General features: G+C 44.9%; 1 pseudogene; it reads right to left on the bottom strand.

The window, feature by feature from the left end:
• Window positions 1–3191: 3191 nt before the first annotated feature.
• LOC126392674 (uncharacterized) lies at window positions 3192–9370 on the bottom strand (annotated as a pseudogene).
• Window positions 9371–11330: the final 1960 nt, after the last annotated feature.

An 11330-nucleotide genomic window follows, 5' to 3' on the forward strand; every position in this document is an offset into this window, starting at 1 on the left:
GTTTCTACCGTTTTTTTTCCCCGTTAAAGGGTTTTTTTGGGGGAGTTTTTCCTTATCCGCTGCGAGGGTCATAAGGACAGAGGGATGTCGTATGCTGTAAAGCCCTGTGAGGCAAACTGTGATTTGTGATATTGGGCTTTATAAATAAAATTGATTGATTGATTGATTGATTGATTGTTGTTTAAACCTTCACAGCACTACATTGCTTAGCTTCTGTGTCAGATACTAGCCTGCTTCTCCAAACTGGGGTATGCTGACCACCATCTTCTGTATAGCTCCATTTCCACCAAACACTTCTGGTATACTACCTTTGGAACTCAAAGTATCCCTTCAGACATGGTACCTAGAACCTTGGTCAGTTTAGCATTTACATCGCGAACAGTAGCCTACTCTTAAGTGTGGGCAGGGTTGTTATCGTTATCATTTACTGCTCCGTCCAGCACTCGCTGTATTTCCTTATCAATGATGACACAGATGGAAGTCTGCACCTTGTTTATCATCCACAGAACAGGGTTGCACACCGCCATTTTCAGAACAAAAAAGAACAGGCCAGAGTGAGAGTCTCGTTCGATGGGATATTTAAAAATAGTGGGTGTGTGCATTTAGTCCTTCTCAGGCAAGTGCAAGGGTTTAGTGTTGTCAGAGCCCACAGGAATGACGCTTTGCAGCGTTTGTTTTTTTCTTCAAGTGAGGATTAGAATATATGCAGTTCACATGATCCGGTCGTAACTAATATATATTTTTAAATGTTTGAAGATCCACTCATTAATTAAAGTGTATGTCATTGAAGAGATACAATAAAAACTAATGGAATGGTTGCCATATTGATAGTTAAGGTTTGCTGATGGATTCATGTCGTCAACTCATGCATTGAGTAACATTACAAGTTAACATTCCACCTTAAAAGTTGGCAACAGTCGGCCTAGTGAATTAAAAAAAAAATTTCTCAGTCTACAGCTGCTGTGAGAGGCAGCAAAACATCCTTTCATTTTATAGTTACAGTTTACTAATGTATGTAAAACTAAAAAAGCTACAGTATGAACAGTGATTACATAAGCTTCAAAACCAGCCACAACTCAGCCCTGAGCAGAGTGACTGTCCTGTATTGACCAATCAACAGACCACAGTGTTTCTAGCTCCACCTTTTAGTACCACATCTGTGTGCTAGGTTCCCCAACTGAGGATTGACCAACAATGGAGACAGTTAGGAATGGTTCCATTGGTACCATCCACAACTTTTCACAGTGTATGTATGAGCTGAAACTTATTATTAAGATCTGTAAAGCCAAGGCAAACTGCAGATTTAGGAATAGGGTCATCAAAATTGTACATTTAGGGGCTGAACATATCCAATTATGTACATAAGGGATGCTTTTACTGACATCATCTTGAACTGATTTTAAATAGTCTCTGGGTTCTGTTATCTTTGTGTCTCTGCCCTTATATCTGCCCCTCTGTCACCCTGCAACTTCTTAAAACAGACGAATTATTGTTCATTTGAAGGTATTCATTCACCTTATTAACTTTTATTGGATGACAGCCCACATATTCCCACACAGCTACACACACAATGCCAGAATGCAATAAAACACACACACACACACACACACACACACAGTAATATAAGTCAGTGCCTTTGAAAGTTTGCAAGATAATTTCTTTCCTATCTCCATCCTTCCCCTTTCCAGAACCCTCTTCGTCTCTTTCTTTGTCTCACTTTCTCTTTGTCTTTCTCAAACTCTCTCTCTAACAACAAAGTCACCACTGTTGTGTTTTGATGATGGCAAAGTTCAAAGAGATCAGGGCAGTAGGCGGTAGCAGAATACCCCTAAGCACTATAGTTTTCCACAGCCACCACACTCCATTTACTGCAAACGCACGCATGTGCACGCACAAACACACACACACACACGAACACACACACTAGTGACTTTGAACTTGACCCATCGCACAGCACTATTTATTTGTTTCAGCATAGCTGCAAGAGCACGCATATGTGCAAGCGTCTAAATCCTTGCTTGTGTATTTCTTTTGTCTTGAGTGAGTCTGTGTGTTTCTGTTGGTCTGAATGCACCAGCACATGTGCAATTACAATGTGTATGTGTGTGTGTGTGTGTGTGTGTGTGTGTGTCTTTTTGTGTGCTTGTGAGAGTGTTTATGTGAGACTTAATGCATCATCGCATCTACAGGCTCCAATAAGGGCTTTTACTGTACGAGCTTGATGACAATTCCATTGAAAACAGGTGGCTATACTATAAGCCAGTGCACTTAACTTGCTGTAATGTATTTTCAGGCTTTGTGACAAAATCTTATACAAAACAAAAGCAGAGACCCCAAAGATTCTCATCCACTGCTTCCAGATTGAATCCTTTTAAGAAAGTCAGATAAAAATAAAACATGCCTGAGGCTCAGAGAGTATAATGTCCCAAATGATTATTCTTGGGCCCTACAGCTGTGATGGTATTCTATTTAAGACTTCCAAAAATGTGAAATTTTGTCTGGTACTCAAGCCAGCCAGTTGGTATGTGGGGAAGTCCCATTTAAGAGTTTGCTACAATGACCAATGGGAGAAGGAACAGCTTACATTTGTTGTGCTCCAATTTGTCATTTATTTATGCTTCTATTTGCCAGACAATACATATATATTTTTGCCAGGCTTTTTGGTCTGAGACCTTTTTTTCTGAGGCTGTTTAGTCTCAGACCTTTTTTCCGCTTGAGACTGTTTCATCTGAAGTCTGACAGAGGTTTTCCTGAGACATGCTGGAGGTTTTCCTGAGACCTGATCCTTTTTCATATAAAGTCTGACACCTAACTCTGACACCTGAGGATCTCCTAAAATGGACACCGTACTGTTGGGTAATGTTAGCCGTGTGATGTATAGTTAGCCCTGTCACCATGTGTGTGTGACTCTGTCTCAAGCACACAGCTCCAGTCCTGCAGCAGTAGTCTCATGATAAATACAGAGCGAGAGAGGGGCTGAGCGAATCAATACGCTGCATGCAGCTCTACCATGAAAGGAGATTTTACCCTATTCAAAAAGTTAAATGTGCAGTGAAGTTGCAGTGATTTGACAAAATTGCAAGGCTGTGCAGAGTTCATGGGTATTGGCTGAATTTGCATTCATTGTTGTGATTGTGTCGAATGTCAAAAAGACTACAACTTTACAACACTTTAAGTCCCCCTATTTGACATTAATAAGCAGTACATAACTGCACTGTGAGCTCCAGAATGATCAGCTGCTTGGTGGAATCAGACACGATGATCATGTCTGGTCGAAGCTGCGTTGGTGTTTTCCTGGCTGGGAACTTCAGCTGTTTGTCAAGGTCCACTTCCAGTCTGCAGTCAGTGGCAGAGGTGAGGAGGCCTGACTTTGCCCGTGGTTGTATGTTGGGCTTCTCTCCGGCTCTGTGGAACGCGATGGTCTTTGGCTTATGGTGGCCCTTGATGGTGTTGATGGCCGTGCTGTCAGCAACTGCCCTAAGCACCTGGTCATGGCGCCAGTGATAGCGCCCGTCTGCAAGCGCTTTTGGGCAGCTGCTGAGGAGGTGTTCCAGGGATCCCCATCCTGAACATTGAGAACAGGATGGTGTGTCAGTTTTGCCCCAGACATGGAGGTTGGCTGGACTTGGAAGGATGTCATAAACAGCCCGGACTAAGAACCTGATGCAATGGAAGTCTGCTTTCCAGATGTTGGACCAGGTGATCTTGCATTGCAGAACATTCTCCCATTTAGTCCATGCTCCTTGTTGCCCCATTCCCACCATCCTGCTGGCTCGTACTTCCTTCACGCCTGCCTGCACTTTCTCCTGAACGAGATGTTGCCGCTCCTTGCCTTTAGCCTTGTCAACCCTAGTTGCTGGGAGGTAGCCAATGCCTGCACGCCCTGTGGCTATGAGCCCCACCAGAGCCTTCTGCCTCAGCCTTGACTCAGCCACCTCCAGCGCTTTGTCTGCCCTCCATTTCCAGCCTGTTCGCACCTGGATACCAACGGATGCCACCTTTGGATCTCCGGATTCCCTGTATTGCAACGCTTCCCGTGTTCTGGACACCATGAACTCTTCGGCATGATGTTGCTCGTGCCATACAGGCACAGACTGCGTGGGAGACCGAGCCATCTGCGCAGGTAGCTGCTGATCTTTCTCTCCATGGCCTCTACTGTTGTAATGGGTACTGTGTACACCAGCAGAGGCCACAGGATCCTGGGCAAGATGGAGTGCTGGTAAATCCAGGCCTTGAACCTCCCTGGCAGGCCTGATTTGTCAACCTGACTCAGCCAGTCCTCAAGCTCCTTGCTGGTTTTCTGGATTGAAGCAGAATCTTTGAGGCTGCAGTCAAAGTACTTCCCGAGGCTCTTAACTGGCTGCTCCGTGATGGATGGGATGGTGGCTCCAGACAGTGAGAAGCGGAACTTGTCCACTACTTTTCCCCTCTTGAGCACTAGAGACCTTGATTTTACCGGCTTAAAGCTCATCCTTGCCCAGGTGATGAGCTTCTCTAGGCCTTGGAGGATCCATCTACTGCCCGGGACAGACGTGGTGGTGACAGTCAGGACGTCCATAAAGGCTCTTATTGGGGGCTGGCGTACTCCTGTTTTCGTCAAGGGACCCCTTCACTCCACCTCTGCTGACTCATGTTCATGGCGAGAGCGAAAAGGATGACTGAGATGGTGCAGCCTGTTATTATGCCTTTCTCCAGCCTGCGCCAGTCAGATGTGCCTGACCCAGCAGTGATTCTTAGCCTGAAATTATTGTAATAATCCAGAATAAGGTCTGTGACTTTGCTGGGAACATGATGTCATTGAAGGGCGAGCTCAACAAGCTTGTGAGGTATGGAGCTGTACACATTGGTGAGGTCCAGCCATAGTACGGTCAGGTCTCCTTTTCCTGTAATGTATGTAATGTAATATTCATAATAACTGAGATGTTTTCATTAGTTTATAATCACCTGAAAATAACAATCTTTGTGTTTTTGTTACCTTAGAACAAGTGGTTTATATCTAGATACGGAGCAGGTACTCTTCCATGGAGTTCGCCATGTTGTTTCTACAGTAGCCCAGAATAGACGAATCTAATTATGGCTCTCGACAGTCATTTTTGTGCCAGCCACCGTAGTTCTTCTACCCACTTGGCACGTGGGAGAAGTTTTAGTTCTATAACCTCACTGCTAAATGCCACACCTACACACTGGACCTTTAATAAAGGGTTTTCTTAACTTACTCTGTGGTATCCACATGTCATGGCTGATGTATATACAGCAGCCATATACTCATATTTTGAGTTTAGTAGGTCTGCCATAATCTTGAGTTTCCAATCTAACAGTAAAAAAGGCATTTGCACAAAGAGATCTGCATTCATGTCCTTCCTTCTGACACTCCCACCCTGTGCTCTCCCCAACCTTACCCCATCCCCTCCTCCACCTTTCCTGCCCCGTCTTTACATTCCAGCCTGCTCCCAAACACACACATCACACATGTGTAGAATCAAGATGGCTTGTTTCTCTGGTAGGACATCTAGAAATAGCTCACCCTGTGGGCGATTTGTTCCAGTTCAATGACTGATGGTAGCCAGGGACTTTTTCCCTGTGCTTTCTACTTCAAAGTTGTAATTAACACAGGCAATGCATCTTCTAATTTGACCTAGAGGACACAGGATTACATATTAACCCCCCTCCAATGCCCTCAAGCCATTAGCATTTGCATTATGCATTAGCATTCATTGAAATAAATGTATTAACATGAATGAACAACAGTTATTTCATATAAATGATCATTTATTCACATTTTCTATAAGTAGTTATTTATAATGGTTCATAACTTAATTTACATGTTTTGTATAACCTGACCTATAACAAAACAATGGCAACATATCAGGCCACCAGTTAAATGGACAGGCAGTGTAGATGACCTGTGCTCTGTAACAGAGGAGAGCAGCAACTTAAGTTCCAAAGGAACAAAATATCATGTAAACTAATATGTAAGCTGTCTACTGGGCAAATAAATTCATTCTAATTTACAAGAGAGCTTTAAATGGCACTTCCACAAATCCGTTGCAGATTTCTCTGGTCTACCCACACATCTCTTTTAGACAGAGGATGCAGAATATTCATAAAACACCCACATCAGGATCAGCACACCCAGCCACCCGGTGTTACTGACCTTAACTCCTAGTTCACCTCTGAGAAAGTAGATGTCATGCAAGGCAGCACACCACATCAACAACATCACTTTGTTCCAGGGAGAGAGCACACCACAGGTCTGAATTCATCCATAAACAAGATCTCAATCTGTAAAACTAGAAACAAACAAAAAATAATAATCCTCACTGTCAACAGTTGACTACAGTATGAATAACATCAGCAATATATCCGATAGGATAAGGGTCATACTGGGATAGGATTGGCAGAACAGCACCACACTAAATGATTTCTGTTACTGTCACTGCCCTAAATACAGACAAACACACACACAAAAATATGTTTTTGATTTACCTAGCTCTGTGTTTCCACAGTTTAATACTTGTTTAATACTGTGCTTTGTCAATGATTCTGGCATGAGATACTAATGTAAAGAGGCACCTTTTGTGGCTTTATATTACGCATTATGCAGGGGCTAATACTGACACCGTCATCCACAACCAAATACTGCTGCTTTGTTAGTGAATGTCAGCATCAGACACTGACACATTGAGACAGCTTTTTTATTTTGAATACACACCGGGCAGCGGCTATTTCTGACAAGCGAGTCTCTAAAGGGCAGGTGGAAGGGCAGGTGGATGGGTCAACACTAGACTTTCACCTGAGAGCCTCTTGTTTGTTTCTCAGTGAAACTAAAAGTGAATGGAGTTGTTTTAATAACATTATATGGTGTTACAGTATGTGTAGCATGCTACAGGAGTAATGTATGTCACATGACATATGTCACATGATGTGACATTACTGCACTTATTTTAAGCCAAACCATGATATTTTTTTCTCTTTTTTTTTTTTTTTGCTAAAGCTAACCATACACCTTTGTTACCTAAACTTAAGGAAATAAATGCAAAAACAAAGTGTTTTACCAACATAGTAAGGTTATTTTGAAAAAGACTATGCATCTAACAAGCAGAAACTTTTCCTGGGAAAACAGATATGTATTTTGAAAAGACACAGTGCATGTAACAAATGTGAATTGAGACACTGTCAGTGATGATCAAAACCAATGCATGGGGCTACCTAGTGCATCATAATTTGATGTATAAAGCCCAGTTCAGACCAAAGATTCATTAAGAGACAAAACTGTTTTAAAACGTTGCAGAGAAAACTTGCAGTGGTGTGAAGTGGTCGGTCTGAGCTCGACCTTAAGCCATCACTCAACCCAGTGATGCCACTTGCGGCTCAGCTGGTCAAACCACCGGGCGATGGTTTTTAGAATGTAAAGCACGTCACCTGTTTCAACAGCCAATCAGCTTGTAGTGAAGTCTGCTGGACAAGTCAAAATGGCCGCAGATGGCGTGTTCACTTGCTGTGGCAGGTGCTCTGTCCCCTGCCAAGCCCCCTGTTTCAGTCCTCACAGTGTGCTAGTGTCTGACTGTGGGTCGCTGCTCACTGTATAGAATAGAACAGAATAGAATAGAATAGAATAGAATAGAATAGAATAGAATAGAATAGAAAGAACTGTATTTCTCCCAAAGGGAAATTCAGCTGTTCAGCTAAAATACATTAGAATGAGTGCATAAATAGAGATTAAATTAAAATAAAATTGTCCTTTACACAGTCCAGTCCAGTTGTGAAGATTTGTTAGTGTGTGTGACTGGATTCAGGACGTATTTAACAGTCTTATTGCCGTGGGGATGAAGGATCTTCTGAAACGTTCTGTTCTGCAACGCAGTAAGATGAGCCGACTGCTGCTGCTGCTGCTGCTCCTCTGTCGCTCCAGGAGGTTGTGGAGAGGGTGCCTGCTATTGTCCATTATAGCTTGCAGTTTGTTCAATGTGCCCCTCTCCACCACAGTTCTTAGTGGTTAATTATGTGCTGTATGTGGCATATTTATTAAGAATACAGTCCATCTGCTCGTTTTGTTTCTTTTTTTCGCTGTTTCATCACTACTACAAATGCAACTGTAGCCAGTATCTAACTATCACTATCCTCATTCATATTTTAAGAAGCCACAAATTATATTTAGCCACAAAATAAACCTAAAAAGCTGGAAATCAGAACAGAAGTACAGAGTTGTTGCATAGAGATGATACACCATCTCATCTAAATGCATTTGTGCGAATCAGCAGGTTGTTAATACTTTGCAGAACAGCACTTTTAATGCTGCTATTCTAATACTATTAATTTATTATCTTACTGATTCTTATACTTGATCCTGTTTCTTATGCACTGTGTGGGAATATGGCACGTGTAACTGAGTATTGAGCTGCTGAGAGACTGAATTTCCTTCGGGAGTAATAAAGTATCTATCTATCTATCTATCTATCTATCCACTGCAAGTAGCTGCCTGTTTCAACTCGTCTTGTAGCGAATCTTTGGTCTGAACTGGGCTTAAGTCCACAAGCGGCGGTATTTGATGAGTTGGGATGAGAACAGGTTGGTGTTTCTCAGTGATGCCTGGTGAACAGGTCATAGGTAGAGCGGGTCGTCCACCAATTGAAAGATCAGCGGTTCGATCCCCGGCTCCTCCAGTCTGCATGTCGAAGTATCCTTGAGCAAGATACTGAACCCCAAATTGCTCTCAATGATGCTTCCATAGGTGTGTGAGTGTGTTAAAAACCGTGGCACCTTGTATGGTAGCCTCTGCCACCAGTGTATGAATGGTTGAATGTGACTCGTAGTGTAAAAAGCACTTTGAGTGGTAGGATGAATAAGGAGTGTGTTTCAGGAGCGTCAAAGCAGAAGTAGGAAGTGGCTGCCTCTCCTCGTGAGTAGGCTTAGCCTACCTCCTCCAAAATGGCAGAAAATGGTCACGCAAAAGAGAATCAGCCTCCTGCAAGGAACGGAGGTTCGATGGAGAATGGCCCGGAAGACCAACACCATCGACTGGGCTGCGGGCACCACTGGGGCTGAGCCTGAAGCTTGCTGGAAAAGCAGTGGGACTGAAGTGCCAGGTAACATGTTCAGTCAGACTGGACCCTGACAGATACTGCCGGGAGAGAGCATCGGCCTTCTTATTGCTGCGCCCGGAGCAATACCTGATCTCAAAATCAAAGGCAGCTAGTTGGGATGCCCATCGCTGCTCTGTGGCCCCCAACTTAGCTGAATTCAGGTAGCTCAGCGGGTTGTTGTCTGTAAAGACCACACATTTGTGCCCCAACAAATACTCCCGGAACTTCTCTCCCATTGCCCACTTAAGCACAAGAAACTCCAGCTTCATTGAACTGCAGTTATCCATGTTGCGCTCCGTGGGACGAAGGCCTCTGCTGGCATATGCTACCGGCCGAACACCATCATCTCCAAGATGAACGGGCATGAAAAGTCTGCATAGGCCAACACCGGGGCCGAAACCAACTTGGCCTTTGAGGCCTTAAAGCTTTGCTCACACTGGGGTGTCCATGTCCATGCCCATGCTCGCTTGGACTGTGAACCTGCAAGTTCTGCCACCAGCTTATGCAGGGGAAACGCCAGCTTAGCGAACCCCTCAACGAACCGCCTGTAATAACTAAGAACGAGCGCAGCTCTGACACATGGCGGGGATGCTGCCATTTTGCCACTGCCTCAATCTAAGCAGGGTCTGGGGAAACTCCTTGACTGGAGATGGTGTGCCCCAGATAATGGACATCCTTCTGGAAAAAGGCACACTTTTCAAGTTTGACCTTCAAGCCTTTCCTCTGCAGCTGACCAAGAACAACCTCCAGTCGCTGCAGGTGTGGTGAGACTGAAGAAGAGAACACAATAATGTTGTCCAAATACAAGAGCAGGGATTGGCACGGTTGATCCCCAAACATCCTTTGCATCAGCAGTTGAAAGGTGCTTGGGGCATTGCACAAGCTGAATGGCATGCAGTTCCACTCAAAGAGACCAAAGGGTGTACAAAAGGTCATCCTGGGCTTGTCCTGCTCTGCGACAGGGACCTGATTGTACCCACTTGCTAAGTCCAGGGTGGTGAACCAGCAAGCTCCAGCAAGGGTATCAAGGCTATCCTCAATACGAGGAAGAGGGAATGCATCCTTTCGCATCTTGCTATTAACCAGGTGGTAGTCAATGCACATACGGAGACTACTGTCCTTTTTACAGACCAGGACAAAGGGGGAAGCAAAGGGGCTATTGCTTTTTCGGTTCACCTTGGCATCAAGCAACTGATCAATGTGAGCCTTCACCTCCTCATACTCAGATGAAAGAATCCGTAGGTACCGCTGTCTCACTGGAGTGTCATCAAGCAGGGGGATCTCATGAGAAATAAGGTTGGTACAACCCAAGTCACTGTAATGGGTGGAGAAAACTGCATGATATTTCTGCAGCAGAGTACGCTCTTCTATCTGCTCTTGCTCCGCTAAAGCAGACACTTCTATCTAGTCTTGCTCCGCTAAAGCAGACAGGTCCACGGCTTCTACCCCGCCCGGTGCCACACCAGCAGCTGCCTGGGAAGAAACTGAAGCTATGGTGGACTTCACCTCAGTTACACCAGCCGGTAAGCTGACTAACTGGGCACTCCTTAAAGCACCAAGGCCAGTACGTGGGTAGAGGAGAACGTCGGCCGTCCCCACAATAACCACTGGGATGTAGGCTGTACCTCGGCTAACCTGGACAAGACAAGGGGAAGCCAGCAGCCCCGCTGGCAGGCCAGACTCTGCTGGTTCAAACAGCATGGCCTGACCAGCCAGCTGCTCCGGACAAGTAGTTGCCCCAAGTTTCACTACTCCAGGTATGCGTACTGCCTGTCTGCCCCGAACCCTAGCGGAACCGGTTATGTTCCTCTGATGTTCAGTGGCAGCCCAATGGCACCATTGCAGGGCCTCAAGGACTGGACCTGGAGCTTGAACCTCTGAGGGAGAGTCGAAAAGTGCGGGGACATACACCACAAAGAGTTCCCGATAACATTGACGGATGATGTTGCTCCCCAAGATCCCAGGGGCAGCGGATGCAGCATCAGGAGGGTCTCTCACTACCAGGATCCTACATCCAGGGACCACCTTACCACACAACGTCACATCCAGCTCCAAATAGCCGATGTATGGAACACAAAGGCCCAATCCCAATTCGTATCTTAACCCTCAATCTTAACCCTCAGTCTCAAAAATCCACGCTCCCGCGAAGTGCTAGTGCTGTCCCGATTCTCAGAGTGTTGAGTTGAGGGTCAAGAATAAGGGCTGTATGGCCCTCACTTTTAAGATTTTCCAGGACCACCCTTGGCA

The sequence above is a fragment of the Epinephelus moara genome, chromosome 7, assembly GCF_006386435.1.
Source record: "Epinephelus moara isolate mb chromosome 7, YSFRI_EMoa_1.0, whole genome shotgun sequence".
Lineage (NCBI taxonomy): Eukaryota > Metazoa > Chordata > Actinopteri > Perciformes > Serranidae > Epinephelus > Epinephelus moara.